We start from the raw sequence: 18392 nt of genomic DNA, 5'->3' as shown, positions 1-18392 counted from the left end.
TTTTTTCTGTCTTTCTCCTAGCCGTTTAACAGACATGGAAACTGAGGGGCTGGGAGGTTAGGAGTGTGATTGATAGGTAGAGCACAGGGTTTTGTGGTGGAAACACTTATTAGATAAGTCCCTCGAGAAAATGGTGACAACAAAGCACGCGTTTCGGGTGTTTGGCAAGTGGGAGAGGAGTTGGTTATGGTGGGAGGATGGAAGACATAGCCAAAGGTCTGTGTTGCAAGAGGAAAACGTGTTGAGACCTCCTGTTGGTAAAACAGGCATCCACAGGAGTGACTGTTTTCTTAGATGTAGAAAGTCACTGTTGCATGGTATTTGTGTACAATTGTGAATTGTCTCTTCTTTCATCCTACAGGTGTAAAGTGTAAAAAGAAAGGATGGAGGAAGAAGCAAAGAATTTGTCCCTTGCGGATTTGAGATTGTTCTTCTGCTTTTCAGCAGCCATGGCCCTGTGGCCGATTTCATCACACAAACAGTGATAATCCGCTGACACCTGACTTTCTGTTATGTTTGTCAGATATATTCGACAGCATTTGTCCACGTTAAAAATAAAAGTGTGCTTGAAATGAATATTTTGCAGTCCTTTTAGATATAACACTGACGTAAACCTGTCTCTGTATCTTCTCTTCTCGTTTTGGCCCACCTTGCTGCCGTCCAAAGGGATGGCTCTTAGCCGTGTTTGTGTCCTTTTACTGCAGCCACAAATTAATTAAAATGCCAAGTTATTGACAATTTCTATGAAGGGAGAGACGGAGGTCTAGCCTCTACTGCATTTTATGGAAAGCAAGCGGTAGCTGACCTAGCTTATCTGGAGACCAGGTGGTGCTGCTGGGAACTTGTTAGACATGCCCATTGTCAGGCCCCACTCTGGACCTGCTGAGTCAGAATTTCTGAAGGTGGGCCAGCCATCAGAGGGGCATGTCTTTCAGGTGATTCTAAAGCACACTGAAGTTGGAGCGCTGCTGGTTGAGAGCAGCGATGGGGTGGGGGAGTTGTGAGAGACGGAGCTTCTCCCATGGCACGACCGACACTGATTCAGTGTCTTGAGACTGTTTCAGGCAAACTGAACAGGACGGTAAAAGCGGCGCTGGGGATGAGACTGGAATTCTCAGGGGCCTGAGACACAGCGAGGCCCTCCTCGGGGGGCCAAACATTGGGTGGTGGCAGTAGAAAAAAACTGGTGAGGGAACAAGCTAGTTCCAGAAGTTTAGAAAAACTAACGTGCAGCCATACCAAAACAGAGAAAGGAGGTCTTCTGCCCTCAAACCCCTGGCCCTTCTCCTTCTCTCATTCTCTATTCTGGTCAGTTGCAACTTCAATCCCCCGACCCTCCTTAAATAGTTCCCATGTATGTAGGCCCATGTTCCCCTTTTCTTCCAGTACCGCAATGCCGTTACAGCCCCCATACCCAGAGTTACTGAAAGTACTGCCTCCATCCAATCAGCAACTGGTAAAGGCTTTGCTATGACAGATTTGGCTCATGTGCTCTGTTCAGTGCCTATAGCAACAGGACCTCCACTGCAGTGCAACTTCACCTTCACATCTGAAGGGATGTGATGCACATTTACCGGGCTACGCACAGGGTACCTGGGCAGCCCTCAGGGAAAGGCCGTGCCACCTCGGTTAAATTCCTGAAGATTATTTGGTAGACCAAGGGCTGCTACCTCGCTGACACTACCAAGACGAGCTACTGACCCTCTTGGCACCCACAATGTTATAACAAACCCAACATCTTATAGACCTTTGTGGGCCCAGTGGGCAAGTCGTCATTTGCAAATGTTACATAAGCCCATTTACATTGCTCTGTAAAAACCGGCCTACCTTCAAAGGTCCCCCTATGGGCAAAAGGCACCAGAATTTGTCCAGATTGCAAAACAGCAGTCGCTCCTGGTAGGGACTCCTGGAGAGTCCTTTACTGCTGAGGTTTCAGCAGCCTCCTCTCATGCCTCCTGAAATCTCTGACCCTCCTGTGATGACCGTAAGTTGTCCATGGGATTCTGGAGGAAGAAAGAACACTGCCCAGCCCCAGAATACAAGACATTAGAGGGGCCATGCTGCCCACATATTGAGGTCTCCTGACATTAGAAGTGCTCACAGGCATGGGCCTACGACGCTCAGTAGCCAGTTGCCCATTAGGCCCTGGGTGATAGTCGCAGCACCCTCCCAAGTTGGGCAAAGCCACTGAGGCTTCCTTGTTACAGATGGAGGCAAACCTGGGCCCTCTAGCATATCCATCCCACTAGCAGTAGGGCTTGACCTTCCCCAGCATTATTCCCTTGCCAGATGCCACAGTTTTGGACGAGTTCACCCTTCTCTCTGACCCGTTGGCGACCAGCGGAGCCCCTTGGGACAAGCTGAGTGAACAGCAATGGGTGTTCCTCCACTCTGTGCCTGGAATCGTCACCATCACTCTGGTCACCAGTGATGGAGCTCTCATCCCTCAACCAGGACATCTCTACTATAACGGTTCTCTGGGACCCAAGGGTCAGTCAGCACAGTTGACGGAACTTTAGGCAGTCATCTCAGCACTGGATGCCCTGACCAATAGTCAGCCCCAACAGCACGTATTTATTTTTTGGTATCATTAATCTACAATTATATGAGCAACATAATGGTTACTAGACCCCCCCATCACCAAGTCCCCCCCACATACCCCATTACAGTCACAGTCCATTGGCACAGTAAGATGCTGTAGTATCATTACTTGTGTTCTCTGCGTTGTACTGCCCTCCCCGTGCCACCCCATACATTATGTGTGCTAATTGTAATGTCCCTTTTCCCCCTTTGTCCTTCCCTTCCCTCCCATCCTCCCCAGTCCCTTTCCCTTTGGTAACTGTTAGTCCATTCTTGGGTTCTGTGATTCTGCTGCTGTTTTGTTCCTTCAGTATTTTTCTTTGTGCTTATACTCCACATATGAGTGAAACCATTTGATACTTGTCTTTTTCCGCCTGGCTTATTTCACTGAGTATAATACCCTCGAGCTCCATCCATGTTTTTGCAAATGGTAGGATCTGTTTTCTTCTTATGGCTGAATAATATTCCATTGTGTATATGTACCACATCTTCTTTATCCATTCATCTACCGATGGACACTTAGGTTGCCTTCATTTCTTGGCTATTGTAAACAGTGCTGCGATAACCATAGGGGTGCATATGTCTTTCTCAAACTTGGCTGCTGCATTCTTAGGGTAAATTCCTAGGAGTGGGATTCCTGGGTCCAACAGTACTTCTGTTCTAAGTTTTTTGAGGAACCTCCACACTGCTTTCTACAATGGTTTAACCAATTTACATTCCCACCAGCAGTGTAGGAGGGTTCCCCTTTCTCCACATCCTTGCCAACATTTGTTGTTGTTTGTCTCTTGGATGGTAGCCATCCTTACTGGTGTGAGGTGATATGTCATTGTGGTTTTAACTTGCATTTCTCTGATGATTAGCGATGTGGAGCATCTTTTCATGTGCCTGTTGGCCACCTGAATTTCTTCTTTGGAGAAGAGTCTGTTCAGATCCTCTGCCCATTTTTTAATTGGATTATTTGCTTTTTGTTTATTAAGGTGCATGAGCTCTTTATATATTTTGGATGTCAATCCTTAATCGGATATGTCATTTATGAATATACTCTCCCATACTGTAGGATGTCTTTTTGTTCTATTGGTGGTGTCCTTTGCTGTACAGAAGCTTTTCAGCTTGATATAGTCCCACTTGTTCATCTTTGCTTCTGTTTGCCTTGCTCGGGGAGATATATTTTTGAAGAAGTTGCTCATGTTTATGTCTAAGAGATTTTTGCCTATGTTTTATTCTGAGAGTTTTATGGTTTCATGACTTATATTCAGGTCTTTGATCCATTTTGAGTTTACTTTTGTGGATGGGGTTAGACAATAATCCAGTTTCATTCTCTTACATGTAGCTGTCCACTTTTGCCAACACCAGCTGTGGAAGAGCCTGAAATTTCCCCATTTGTATATCCATGGCCCCTGTATCATATATTAGTTGACCGTATATGTTTGTGTTAATATCTGCACTCTCTATCTTGTTCCACTGCTCTGTGGTTCTGTTTCTATGCCAGTACCAAATTGTCTTGATTACTGTGAATTTGTAGTAGAGCGTGAAGTTGGGAAGCGAGATTCCCCCCTGCTTTATTCTTCCTACTCAGGACTGCTTTGGCTATTCAGGGTCTTTTCTTGTTCCGTGTGAATTTTAAAGCTATTTATTCCAGTTTGTTGAAGAATGTCGTTGGAATTTTCATAGGGATTGCACTGAATCTGTAGATTGCTTTAGGCAGGATGGCCATTTTGACAATATTAATTCTTCCTAGCCAAGAGCATGGGATGAGTTTCCATTTGTTTGTGTCCTCTTTAATTTGTCTTAGGAGTGTCTTGTAGTTTCAGGGTATAGGTCTTTCACTTCCTTGGTTAGGTTTATTCCTACGTATTCTTTTTGATACAATTGTGAATGGAATTGTTTTCCTGTTCTCTCTTTCTACTAGCTCATCGTTAGAGTACAGGAAAGAAAGCAACAGGTTTCTGTGTATTAATTTTGGATCCTGCAACTTTGCTGAATTCTGCTATTAGTTCTAGTAGTTTTGGAGTGGAGTCTTTAGGGTTTTTTATGTACAATATCATGTCATCTGCAAATAGTGACAGTTTGACTTCTTCTTTACCAATATGGATGCCTTGTATTTCTTTGTTTTGTCAGATTGCATGGCTAGGACCTCCAGTACTATGTTGAATAGCAGTGGGAAGAGTGCGCACCCCCATCTTGTTCCCGAACTTAGGTGAAAACCTTTCAGTTTCTTGCTGTTAAGTATGATGTTGGCTGTGGGTTTGTCATATATGGCCATTATTATGTTGAGGTACTTGCCCTCTTTACCCATTTTGTTGAGTGTTTTTATCATGAATGGATGTTGAATTTTGTCGAATGCTTTTTCAGCATCTATGGAGATAATCGTGTGGTTTTTGTCCTTCTTTTTGTTGAAATGGTGGACGATGTGGATGGATTTTCGAATGCTGTACCATCCTTGCATCCCTGGGATGAATCCCACTTGATCATGGTATATGAGCCTCTTGAGGTATTTTTTAATTCGGTTTGCTAATATTGTGTTGAGTATTTTTGCATCTATGTTCATCACGGATATTGGTCTGTAATTTTCTTTTTTGTGGGATCTTTGCCTGGTTTTGGTATTAGAGTGATGCTGGCTTCATAGAATGAGTTCAGAAGTATTCCCTCCTCTTCTATTTTTGGGAAATCTTTATGGGGAATGGGTATTATGTCTTCTCTGTATGTCTGGTAAGATTCAGGTGTGTCCATCTGGTCCAAGGGTTTTGTTCTTGGGTAGTTTTTGATTACTGATTCAATTTCTTTCATGGTAATTGGTCTGTTTAGATTTTCTGTTTCTTCCCTGGTCAGTCTGCAAAGGCTGCATTTTCCTAGGAAGTTGTCCATTTCTCCTAGGTTTTCCAGCTTGCTAGCATATAGATTTTCATAGTATTCTCTAATAATTCTTTGTATTTCTGTGGGGTGTGTCGTGATTTTTCCTTTCTCATTCCTGATTCTGTTTATGTGTGTAGATTCTCTTTTTCTCTTAGTAAGTCTGGCTAGGGGTTTATCTATATTCTTTATTTTCTCAAAGAACCAGCTCTTGGTTCTCAATTTTATTCATTTCTTCTCTGTTCTTTATTATGTCCCTCCATCTGCTGACTTTGGGCCTGATTTGTACTTCTCTTTAGAATTTCAATAATTGCGACTTTAGACTATACATTAGGGATTGTTCTCCCATCTTTACATAGGCCTGGATTGCAATATACTTTCCTCTAAGAACTATCTCCAACTGCACATTTTTACAGACTGTCATGGGGCTGGCCGTCTGGTCCAGCCAATGGCAGTAACAACAGTCCCTTGTCCAGGATGGTCCCCTTTGGGGCAAAGAATTCTGGGACTCTCGCCCCACAAACTTCCAAAATATAAATCAAGGTCACACATATGAGAACTCACCAAGAAACTCCATATCCACTTTGCAGTTCCAGAAATTATTGATAGTGACTGAGGCATTCATCCCACTGCTCAGGATACAGAACGCTGGGCTATCGAGCAGGCAGGCAGTGGACCTTTCACCTCTCTATCTGGCCTCTGGCGGCAGGACTCATAGAGTTCCATAATGGCTTGCTTCAACAAACGCAAATTCAGTTAAATGAAAATGGCACATTTCAGCCACAGTCCCATGTCAGGGGTGGAGTGTAAGCAAATGCCTGACTCCATGTCTTGAGGTTTGCCTGCTGAGGGCTCTTTAGCCTCAGTCCTCCTTCTTTCCAATGCCCCACATCTGGATGGGTACACAAAAAAGCCCACGTGTTCTCTCCTTCTGCACACTGGCTGGGAGGGACGAGGGGCAAACTTTACGAGCCCCTGCCAGCACACAGGAACCCTTGTGTTGCCCCATCCACTGACCAGAGTGAAACTCCCAACCCGGTCTCCTTACTGACTCTCTCAGGCCTTTTTTTTTTGTTTTGAGCAGTCTGCCCTACCCTCTCTTAAAGAGGCTCATTATGTAAGCAAAACACTTTTTGTATCCTTTTGATAGTGTGTGTGTGTGTGTGTGTGTGTGTGTTGTCTTCAGTATGGGCATTTGAACCAAATTTTGAATAGGGGTGCATACTGATTCCCAGAGTAGCCACAACAGCTTCTCTCACCATCATTCTAGCAGCGCACTTGCCGAATGTGTTCTTTCCATCCCTGAAACTTCAGGGTCTGTCAGAGTAGATGTCCTGGATCCCAAGAAGTTGTACTGCCTCTAAGGCACAAAGTTTATGTTCTACTAAACTGGAAGTTATAACTAACACCCTGTCCCGCCTCTGTGCCTGGTGACAATGGTAAGTGGAATTAGTATAAAATGGCTGCTCTTGTCTTCTTAGTTTTAAGCATCCTTACATGTGAGGTCTTGGCTAGGTGGACCGGAGTACCACAAAACATCTCAGACTGTTGACTGAGAAATCATCCTGGCAAGCTTGTCCTTTTTAGGTCTTCCATGCCATATGCGTCCACTTGGGCTGCCACAAGGAAACGCCATAGACTGGTTGGCTTAAATATAACAGGCATTCATTTCACACAGTTCTGGAGGCAGGGAAGCCCAAGCTCAGGGGTAACAGCATGCTCAGGTTCTTCGTGAGGATCCTCATCCTGGCTTGCAGACAATGCCTTCTTTCTGTGACTTCACTGTGGGGTGGGGGCGGGGGGAGGGGAAGAGCAAGCTCTCTGGTCTCTTCTTTGAGGGCACTCATCCCACAATGTGGACCCCACCCTCACGACCTCATCAAAGCCTGATTACCTACCAAAGACCCCATGTCCAAATACCACCACATTGTGGGCAAGGTTTTCAGCACATGGCTATCGGGGGCACACAAGTCACTCCCTCGTATGTGCACAGCCCAGTACTGTAAAAACTTCTCTCTCTTTCTTTATTCGTCATTTACAGTCTTGGGTTGGGAAGCATGCGTGAACCACTCTCCAGCTCCAACTTTAATACTTCTTCCACTCTCCATTCTCACAGCATCCATTTCAACTTTGTATGTTCTTTTCTAAGTAACTTTAATAACGTTTAAACATCCAAATACTTCTTGCCTCTTTTGAGAGTTTTTTGTTTTCCTATGCTGTTTTTTGGTCTATACACTTTTGTTTCCTTCCTGAAATAACTGTGTCTCTGCTGGCACAAACGCTCCCAAGGTGGAAATTGGAAGAAAAACACACTTGGGAAACATTTACTACAAGGCCTTTTATGGAACAAGTTCATCCGCTTGTGCAGGATACTCTTAAAGTCACCCTTCAGTTCTAGGATTCTGTCTCTTAACAGACAGTACATTAGACATTTAATCATCTCTTCTGAGTTCATTGCTCCTTTCATGCTTAAAATATATAGTACATTTATCTGGTCTTGTAATACAACTTGGGTTCATACTTTCAGAAAAGATATGATAAATTCACCAATTTCACATCTGATATTCAGCTCTTATTTTAGCCAAAATCAGAGAATGTCGATACTTCAAGTATTATTAACAGAGCAGTAGTTCTCAACCTTTACTCTATTCCTGCATATCTGACAGACAGGATTAATTCTTGCTAGTTGCTCTCTGTGGCAACAAGCCCCCTTAGGAAGGGCAGGGAGACTGAATGGGCTGCTTCTCTAGGGTGGGTCCGAATTCCAAGGAATGTGGGTACGTCTCCCTCAGATGATTTTGAGAGACTACCTCCTCCCAGCAAGGTTCTATAAGAATCACTGGGTCTAATACCATTCATCTTAATTCTCTAGATTTTCTAGAGATTCTCTGGAGAGCTAAATACTTGGATTATATAACAATAATTAAGGTGAAAATATACTCCTTTACAGAAATACTACACTATGACTTGAATACTGATTATATTGAAAATATATATAATAAGTTTGATGCAAGAATCAATCTGAGGAGCATTTCCGTATCTTTAAAAAGAAAACTGTAATTGAAAAACATTAACACATTTGTTATTCTATGCTATTTATACAATAACCTCGTATAGTAAAATCAGACTTGAGTTTTGTTAGAGGAAAAAAACATCCGGACTCCTATATGTGAGTGTTTGTTTCTCTGCAAGAGAAGATTATGTTCAAAGACTCAGGAGACATGATTTCTAATCATGGCCTGGCTTCTACTTGGCCGGGGAGTAGGAATGGAAGATATCCAAGGTTTTTTTAACTTTAAAATTAAATACTTCCTCAGGAAAAATCCCCTTTCTTCCTTTCTGTCAGAAAGTTCACAAGAAAATTACCGACAGGTGGTAGGAATTTGATGATTTACAAGTACCTAGTAACACCTACTTTTTCAGTTTCCTTAGAAATGTTCTGTTTTGTTTTATCCATATGTGGCTTGTGACTTACTGTCTTTTATCCCTGTAAATCCTCTTAAGTCCTTGCAAACCGGTAGGATATAAAAGAGCGAAGTTCTAACATGGATTACAGCTCGTTGGCCAGAATCACAAGTTTGTCTTCTTCACATTTGATTCTTGCTTTTGGGTGATGCACAGCCAAAGCTACAAAGGTTTACAATTACTTGTAAGATAGCTGAGATGTTTAATGGATTAGTAACATGTTAAAAAGAAGAAAAATATCCAATTCTTTTTCCAGATGAACTCATGATTTCCATGGTTACTTTTTGTGAAGTATGGGAAATCTTTAGTATAATCATTGTTTCCTAGATATAAAACTATGATTGATAAACTACCCAAAAAGAATAAGTTATGCAGTCTAGTAAAAGGAAGCATTTGAAACGTAGGTCTGAGACTAACAGAGTCAGCGGGACTCATACTTCCCATAGATTATAAACGTGTTTGCAATCACATGTATGTACATATTTATGTGTAAAGAGGTGGGGAAGAGGAAGTGGGAGAGACTAAAGAGAAAAAAGGAAACTACATAAAGGTCAAGTAATTTATTCTAGTACCTTAGATGTAAAAATCTATGAAATAAGTTTTCTTTCAGGCATTAAATTAATTTGCTAATGACTTTTTCTCATTCTTTCATTTTAAGGTAACAAGACCTTATTTTAAAATACAAATACAAATAAAAACTTTTCCTTCACTCTGAAAATCACTCATTTTGGCTAAGATTTTATTTTAGAATTAATTTTTGTCTATATTTTTCTTTCCTTAGAAGCAAACTTAAAAATTATATATAGGTTTAAGAATGCATTGACTCCCTTAAATTTCTCTAAGTTCTATAACTACTTCTTACTTTTGAACCCCAGAAGAAATCAGTTTATTTTCCCTTATCAGACAGGGAAGCTTCTGCAATAGTTTCTTTCTATTCTTCCTGAGTAACTTAAAACTTTTGTTCAAATTCTCAATTCAGGGGCTAAACAGACCTCTGTACATGGAAGCTTCTCTTGATGAGTACCCCTTTCTCTTTAGCCACATTACCCTTCAATAGTTCAAATGACTGAGAAAGAGGCAGAGAATATGGGCAAGAGAGTGATGGTTTCTAAAGGTGAACAGAATCAGTTTTAGAAGTAGTCAGGTAGTAGTGGGGAAAGTTCCCTTGGTTTCCATTCTCCCCAAATACTTTCAAAAGACTTGACAATTAGAGCTTAATGTATTCCAGAATTAGTTTGAGCCAAACAGGAGCTCTCCTTCACTATAATTTTTTTGGGGGGGAAGGGCACTTAAACTCTTAAAGCAAAATAGCATCATCTATATTTAAAGTATTAAATTAATAATACTCAAAGATAAGAACAGTTAAGTTACCTAGGATGGTTACCTCAAAATGTCCAAGGCTTCGGGCGCTCTTAAATTCATCAAGTGTTGGGAGCCTTCCTTCTGGTGGTATATATTTTGCAGGCTGAGAATTATACTGCTGATTGAGAAAGTTTCTGTGTTCAAAAATAAATTTCCGTGGAATACTTTCAGGATAAACAAAGCTGTAATGTAGGTGTTGAATTAAGCCAAACTTTTTCTCTCTCCATAGCTGACCTTCCCACTTATCACTTATAGTTCTCCTGGCTTTCCTGGCTTTCCCTGGGGTACCAGTGCTTGCGCTTTCTCGACCTGTTACAGACACAGTGAGATAGACACAATTAACCTATAAACCAAATCAAGTCATTCACTACAAAAAAGCATAGACTACTGAGGAATAGTTTAATAAACTTTAAAAATCAAACCACTACCTATAAAACGTAAACTGAGTGTCCAAAAGATAATTCTTACTAAAGTGAAAGTGGAACTAAATTCACTTGCAAAATAAACTTTTACTTCCAAATATCAACAAGTGGTTTTGTTTTATCATACATTAACTTTTCCATATTTGTTCTCTCTGTTGCTAGAATTATGGAGATAATGTAATTATCTTCTACATACTTATTTTATATTTTCTAAATGTTCTTAAATAAACATATGTGCCTTTTATATTCAGTAACAAATTCCAAGTTAAGTCAAATTCATGAGAGTAATCATCTTGAGAGATGGCATCACTACTCACTGTTGGTGGAATTCAAGCTTAACATAAAATTTTGTTCATCTTTGCTGAAAGTAGCCTGAACAAATCCAAATACAGTCTTTTTCTTGGATATAACTCTCCTTCAAAGAGATCATTTATTCATTATGTATGATACTCCTTTCTGAATTAATAACATGTGAAAAGCAAAGAGGGAACTACACTGAAATGAAAGACTCTTCAATTTTGATTATTCTCTATCATCAAGTCAATTTCTCCTTTATGTACAATTTACCCAACACATTTAGTTTCTAAGGAGAATGTAATTTCTCCCCTATACTTTAAAGCGTTCATTCAGCAAATAACTATTGAGCATTTATTATGTACCAGATACTGTGACAAGGAATTTGGTAAAATAATATTTTAGGTGACTTCTTTGTCATATATTAATTGACTCTATATGTGTAGGCTTACTTCTGGGCTTTCTCTTCTGTTCCATTGATCTATGTGTCTACTTTTGTGCCAGTACCATAATGGGGGAGGAGGATGGGTAAAATAGGTGAAGGGGATGAAGAGGTACAAACTTCAAACTATAAAATAAATTAGTCACAGGGATGAAAGTACTGCATAGGGAGTACAGACAATAATACCACAATTTATTTGTAAGTTCACAGATGGTAACTATACTTACTGCAGTGAACACTTAGCAATGTATATAACTGTTGAACCACTACGTTGTACATCGGAAGTGAATATAATATTGCATATCAACTATATTTCAATGAAACTTAAATTTTTTTTTAATATTTTAATTGAACAATACAACCTAAGAACTGAAGACATATGACAGCCTCAGAAAAAAACAGATTTTGGACAACACTCTCATGTTGTCAGTTCTGCTGGCTGAGGCAAGTTGACAGCAAGTGTTTCAGAGTTCCCCGAGGTTGGTGAATTGCTTTCCTGTAGGCTACCTATGCTTTGGTGTTCATTATTACCCTAGCATAAAAACAGTTGCTGAGGCAAAAGAGAGTTTCAACAGTAATGTTTAACTGTGGTCAATATACCACTTTTGTTTTTCAAACTTGATTCCATATTCCTAGACTACTTTCTTGGTTTCTTAAAGCTAGCCAGAGGACTTGCTGAAAATTTGTTATGGAGTAAAATGTTACGCTGAGTCATAACAAAATTGAAGAAGTGGAACACATACTCACCAGTAAGAGATTTTTTAAATTATGCTTAACTATACTTAACTTCCTATAATAATGCTTGATAACAAAAAGGATAGAAAATGTAATCACATGTGAAAAAGAAAGGAATCAATCAAAGCCACGAGAAAAACTAGAAGTTAATGGACTAAAGTGAGTATCGGGTAATGATTAAATCTTTGTCTTCTAGAAATTAACCTCCCCTCCCTAAACAAATAAAAATATGTAATTAGAAGAGTAACAAGTAGCTATCACAATGATTCAAGTTATACTGAGCACTCCTGACATTCAAAGAACAAGATCTAGGCTATTCCAATTATTAAAAATTAAGTAATTACATCTACCTTACAGAAAAAAATACTATGATTAACTTTGTCAGGAGTACGTCAGAATATTTTCTATGCCTGTTTTCTTATTTAAGTGTTGATACTAAGGACTGACAAGGTAGAGATGTTTATAGGAAATGTTCCTCTGAAAAGTCATGCTGTGTTTTTTAATTTAGTAACTTGTAACTGTAATTACCTACCCCAATTATATGAACAAAATTAATTCAAATGGGTATTAACTCAATAGAAGTGATAATGGAAGTCACTGAACAGCAAGATTTAAAAGGAAATAACCAGAAAAGAAACAAAATACATCTCAGAATTCAGGTTTTTCTAAAACTAAGATGGAAAATTATTAACTAAAAGTCTTTTATTTTTAGTTTGAATAGTACTAAAATTACCATATGAAACACATTATGTTTCAAGCCTGATGCATGACTAAGACACAGGTTCATTACCTAGCAAAATTATATTTTTGTGAGTACGTATGACATAATGATCACTGTTGTTTTAATGATTCATTTTATCCTTATTTCTGGTGACGATTTATGTTTTCCTGAGGAAAAAATTTAGGAGAATACCACGTATATATATGTTTTAAAGTTAAAAAAAAAAGACATTACAAATGTATGTATGTAGGCATGCTGACTTCATTTCTTCAAAAAATCTACTCTGAGCATTTCATTATGTGGATAAGAGTGATGGGGTGTATGTTGGCATGTAGGAGGGAGAAGAGCTATTTTCGTTGTCTATTCACCCCTTGCTTTCACTGACCCCACCCTGGGTCAAGATCTATATGCCTAGAAAGGAACAAAAGAACAGGTCTATGCTTGGTAGCAAGTGTATATAAAAGACTTTTTAAAGGATTGTGTAAGGCAGAGGCTATCTGTAATGTTTAATAATCTCAGCAGTACTATTACTGATTATTGTAAACTTTTCAGTGCGTGTCTTATCTACTTATCTAAGTTACCAGATATAAAGGATAAGATGTTAAACGCTGTAGTCTTCAAAATACACAGCACAATCAAACCGCACACACAAATTAACATGTATTCACAAAATGACTGACTTTTTAATTTACACACATAATTTCAAACCTACCACGAAACATCTCTGGGAGTATACTTTTAGCCATGTTACACATATAAATCTAATTCATTAATTAAAACTGCAGTATAAAAAAACAAGTGGGACTACATCAAACTGAAAAGCTTCTGCACAGCAAAGGAAAGTATTGACAAAATGAAAAGGCAACCAACTGAATGGAAGAAAATAATTGTAAATCATATATCTGATAAGGGGTTAATATCTAAAATACATAAATACTCATTCAATTCACTAGTAAAAAAACAATCCAATTAAAATATGGGGAGAGGATCTTCATAAATATTTTCCCAAAGATGACATACAGATGGCCAACACGTAGAGGAAAACGTGCTCAACATCACTAATTATCAGGGAAATGAAAATCAAAACTGCAATGAGATATCAACTCACAACTCTTAGAATTGTAATTATCAAAAGACAAATAACAAGTGCTGGTAAGGATGTGTGAAAAAGGGAACACTTGCACACTCTAGGTGGGGATGTAAAAACTGGTACAGCTGCTTTGGAAAACAGCATGAAGACTCCTCACAAAAGCAAAAATATAACTACCACATAATCCAGCAGCTTCACTTCTGGGTATTTATCTGAAGAAAACAAAAACACTAACTCAAAAAGAAATATGCAGCCCCATATTTACAACAGCCGAGACATGGAAACAACCCAAGTGGTCATTGATGGATTAATGGATAATGAATATGTGGTATATGTAAATGGAATATTCTTCAGCCCATAAAAATAAATGAAATCTTGCTGTTTGCAACAACATGGATGGACCTTGAGGGTACTATGCTAAGTGAAAAAAGTCAGACAAACAAAGACAAATACCATATGATCTCAGTTCTATGTGGAATCTAAGAACAAAAAAACAAAAACCTGAGCTCATAGATACACAGAACAGATTGGTGATTGCCAGAAGCAGGGCATGGAAGGTGGATGAAATGAGTGAAGGGGGTCAAGAGATACAAACTGCCAGTTACAAAATGGGGATGTAATGTACAGTAGGGCGATTATAGTCAATACTGTATTGCCTATATGGTAGTTACTCAGAGAGTAAACCTTGAAATACTCACACAAGGAGCTATGTATGGTGATTGGTATTAACTAGACTTACTGTGGTGATCATTTAGAAAGACAGAAATATCAAATCATTATGTTGTACAACTGAAACAAATGTAATGTCATATGCCAATTATATGTCAGTAATAAAAAAGAAAAAAAATGAATGCAAAAGAGCTTTGAAAATTATGGAGAACCACTATCAACTTCATTTCTAAGCCACTTCTTGAAAAACTACCCTGAAACAGAAATGGCATACTCGGGGCTTGGGACACGAACTGAATAGTTTGGCGCCTGCTCATCGATAGAGATAATATGGACTCTACTTACATTACTGTAGAATTCTTGCTTTTTAAAAAATAATTAGGACCACTTACTTCTCAGTTTATTTAAAGATTTCTCCCAAATAACTCAAAGTTATCAATATGTTTTCAGTATTGTTAATAGTCAGGGAAGAAACAAGGAGAGATGAAATTTAAAGGCAATTGTTCATACTGATTGGGCGAAATCATTTATTGAGAAAAACTGAATGTTCTCAAAGAGTAAAAACTAAACGAGTTATTCATGTGGGGTTAACATATCCAAGGGCCTATACTCATATAGTCTGTAAAAATTAAATGAATATTTTTATTTAGTTCTTAGATGTATTTTTTCTACAGAGGGACTCAATACATATGATGACTCAGTTTAACATTTACAGTTTAGAAATTGCTTTCAAATAAGCATTTGTTAAAAAGCCTTACCCTAACTTTATGAGGCAAAAAATGGATGCAACCCATTTTATAGATGAATAAATTAAGGCATAGAGTGATTGAGTGACTTACCTCTGTTCAGACAAGTACAAAAACTGCAGAGAGAGCGGTCCAAGATGATGGCATAAAATCATCCTGAAATCACCTTCTCCCATAGACACAACAAATTTACAACTACATTATGGACTAATTTCCCCTGAAAACTGTGTGAACAGAGCTTCCACAAAAAGGGATAAAAAGGCAGCATCAAAATGGGGAGGAGAGGCAGAGAAAGAGTATGCCAATAAAAAACCAACCCACCCCAGGTGTGGTGGTACACAATCAGGAGGGATCTCAAAAATATGGAATTTTCCCTGAGAAGGGAAAGGTCTGTTCTCTAACTCAGGCACCCCACCCATAGATCCTGCACAGGAGAGATAAACTCCTAAAATGCCTGGCTTTCAAATGGGGATTACATCCAGGAAAATCACAGAACTGTAGGGAACCAAGAACCTGCTCCTAAAAGGCTCATGCGCACCTAACACACTGGGACTCAGTGCAAAACACCAGTTTGAAAAACACCTAGACCATACATGAATGAGACCCACTTACTAATCTTCTGGTGTCTGCTAGAGAGGCACAAACTTCATGGGACTCTCTCTGAGGATGAAGACACTGGCAGGGGCCATTTCTGCAATCGAATTCTGACTTTGGTTGTGCGGACACTGGCAGGTACTATTTTTGAACCCTTTTTTGAGATTGTTGGCACCGGAGGGTGCACCCCCCTACAGCCCTACCCAGCCCTGTGCTGAGGCAGCTCCTAGGCTGGGTGAGAGTCCTGCTCACCCTCACACTGCAGCCATGGCCCCACTATAGCAGGCAGGCAGGCTCATAAAGCTTACACAGGTGACACACACTAAGGGCCTGACACTGGTGGTTGGTGGGCATATGCTTCTGAGTTTTATGGGACATCTCCTACCCAAGGCCAATCCTTCGAGGCTGGAAGAGGTACTGATATGCTTAATATATAGAAACAAACACAGAGAGTCAGGGAAAATGAGGAAAGAGAATACGTTCTAAATGAAACAATAAGACAAAACCTTTTGCTAGACTCACGAATAAAAAAAAGAGGGCTCAAATGACTGGTGTGATGTGATATCTCACTGTGGTTTTAATTTGCATTTCTCTGATGATTAGCAATGTGGAGCATATTTTCATGTGCCTATGCTCAGTGAAATAAGCCAGGCGGTAAAAGATAAGTATCACATGATTTCACTCATATGTGGAGTATAAGAACAAAGAAAAAACTGAAGGAACAAAACATCAGCAGACACACAGAACCCAAGAATGGACTAACAGTTACCAAAGGGTAAGGGACCAGGGTGGATGGGTGGGAAGGGAGGGATAAGGAGTAAAAAAAAGGGGCATTACTATTAGCAGACATAATGTAGGGGGGGCACAGGGAGGGTGGTACAACACAGAGAAGACAAGTAGTGATACTAAAGCATCTTACTACGCTGATGGACAGTGACTTTAATGGGGTACGTGGGGAGGACTTGGTGATGGGGGGAGTCTATTAAACATAATGTTCCTTGTGTAACTATACGTTAGTGATACGAAAATAAAAAGAGGGTTCAAATAAATAAAATCATAAATGAAGCAGAAGTTATAACTGATACCACAGAAATACAAACTATTATAAGATACTAATATGAATAATTACATGCCAACAAATTGGACAACCTAGAAGAAGTGGATAAATTCCTAGAAATACACAATCTACCAAGAATGAAACATGAAGGAATGGAAAGAATGAATAGATCAATTTCTAGTAAGGAGATTGAAAGTGTAATCAAAAATCTTCCAACAACAAAAACCAGGACCAGATGGTATCACCAGGAAATTCTATCAAACATTTGAAGAATATTTAATACATACCCTTCTCAAGCTCTTCCAAAAAACTGTGGAAAGGAACATTTACACACTTATTTTACAAGGTCAGCATTACCCTGATACCAAAACCATACAAGGATACCATAAAAAAGAAAATTACAGGTCATTACCCTTGATGATCATAGATGCAAAACTCCTCAACAAAATATTAGCAAAACCAAATTCAACAAAGCACTAAAGCATCATACACTGTGGGCAAGTGGGATTTATTCCAGGAAGGCAAGGATAACTCAACATCCACAAATAAATCAACATGATAAACCACAGATAACTCAACATCCACAAATAAATCAACATGATAAACCACATTAGCAAAATGAAGGTTAAAGATCATATGATCATCTCGATTGATGCAGCATAAGCATTTGACAAAATTTAACATCTATTTATGATATAAACTCTCAATAAAGTGGGTAAAGAAGGAATATAACTGAACATAATAAATGCCATATCTGATAAACCCACAGCCAACATCCTCAAAAGTAAAAAACTCAAAGCTTTTCCTTTAAGATCAGAAAAAGGACAAGAATGCCCACTCACAAATTTTATGCAACATACTGTTCCAAGTCCTACCTACTGCGGTAAGGTAAAGTAAATAAATAAATAAAACAAAAGGCATCCACATCAGACAGGAAGGTGTAAAACTGTTACTCTTTGCAGCTGACATGATTCCATATAAAGAAAACCCAAAAGTCTCCACTGAAAAATCTGTTAGCATAAACAAATACAGTAATGCTGTAAGATACAAACTGAGAATACAGAAATCTGTTGCATTTCTATACCCTAAGAACAAACTATCAGAAAGAAAAAGTAAGAAAACAATCCCATTTACAATTGCATCAAAAAGAATAAAAATGCCTATAAAATAACTTTTACCAAGGAGGTGAATGACCAGTATACCAAAAACTGTAAGGTATGGATGAAATAAACTGAAGACATGAATAAATGGAAAAATATTCTGTGCTCATGGATTAAAAGAATTACTATTGTTGTAATGTCCACACTACTCAAAGCAATCTACAGATTCAATGCAATCCCTCAAAATTCCAGTGACATTTTCCAC

General features: G+C 39.0%; 1 long non-coding RNA gene across 2 annotated transcripts in view; it reads right to left on the bottom strand.

Moving 5' to 3' along the window:
- Positions 1 to 1642: 1642 nt before the first annotated feature.
- LOC130681917 (uncharacterized) overlaps positions 1643 to 18392 on the bottom strand; it is a 31854-nt gene continuing 15104 nt past the window's right edge. Inside the window, exons 3-5 of one of the 2 annotated variants that reach the window (XR_008995198.1) lie at positions 10507 to 10566; positions 6690 to 6784; positions 1643 to 2003 (exon numbers count right to left, since the gene is read on the bottom strand). This is a non-coding gene — a long non-coding RNA (uncharacterized LOC130681917). The remainder of the gene's footprint in view (positions 2004 to 6689; positions 6785 to 10506; positions 10567 to 18392) is intronic. The other variant, XR_008995197.1, reaches the window with a different exon arrangement.

Source organism: Manis pentadactyla, chromosome X, assembly GCF_030020395.1.
Source record: "Manis pentadactyla isolate mManPen7 chromosome X, mManPen7.hap1, whole genome shotgun sequence".
In the NCBI taxonomy this organism is placed as follows: domain Eukaryota; kingdom Metazoa; phylum Chordata; class Mammalia; order Pholidota; family Manidae; genus Manis; species Manis pentadactyla.
This window is presented reverse-complemented; position numbering and strand designations above follow the sequence as displayed.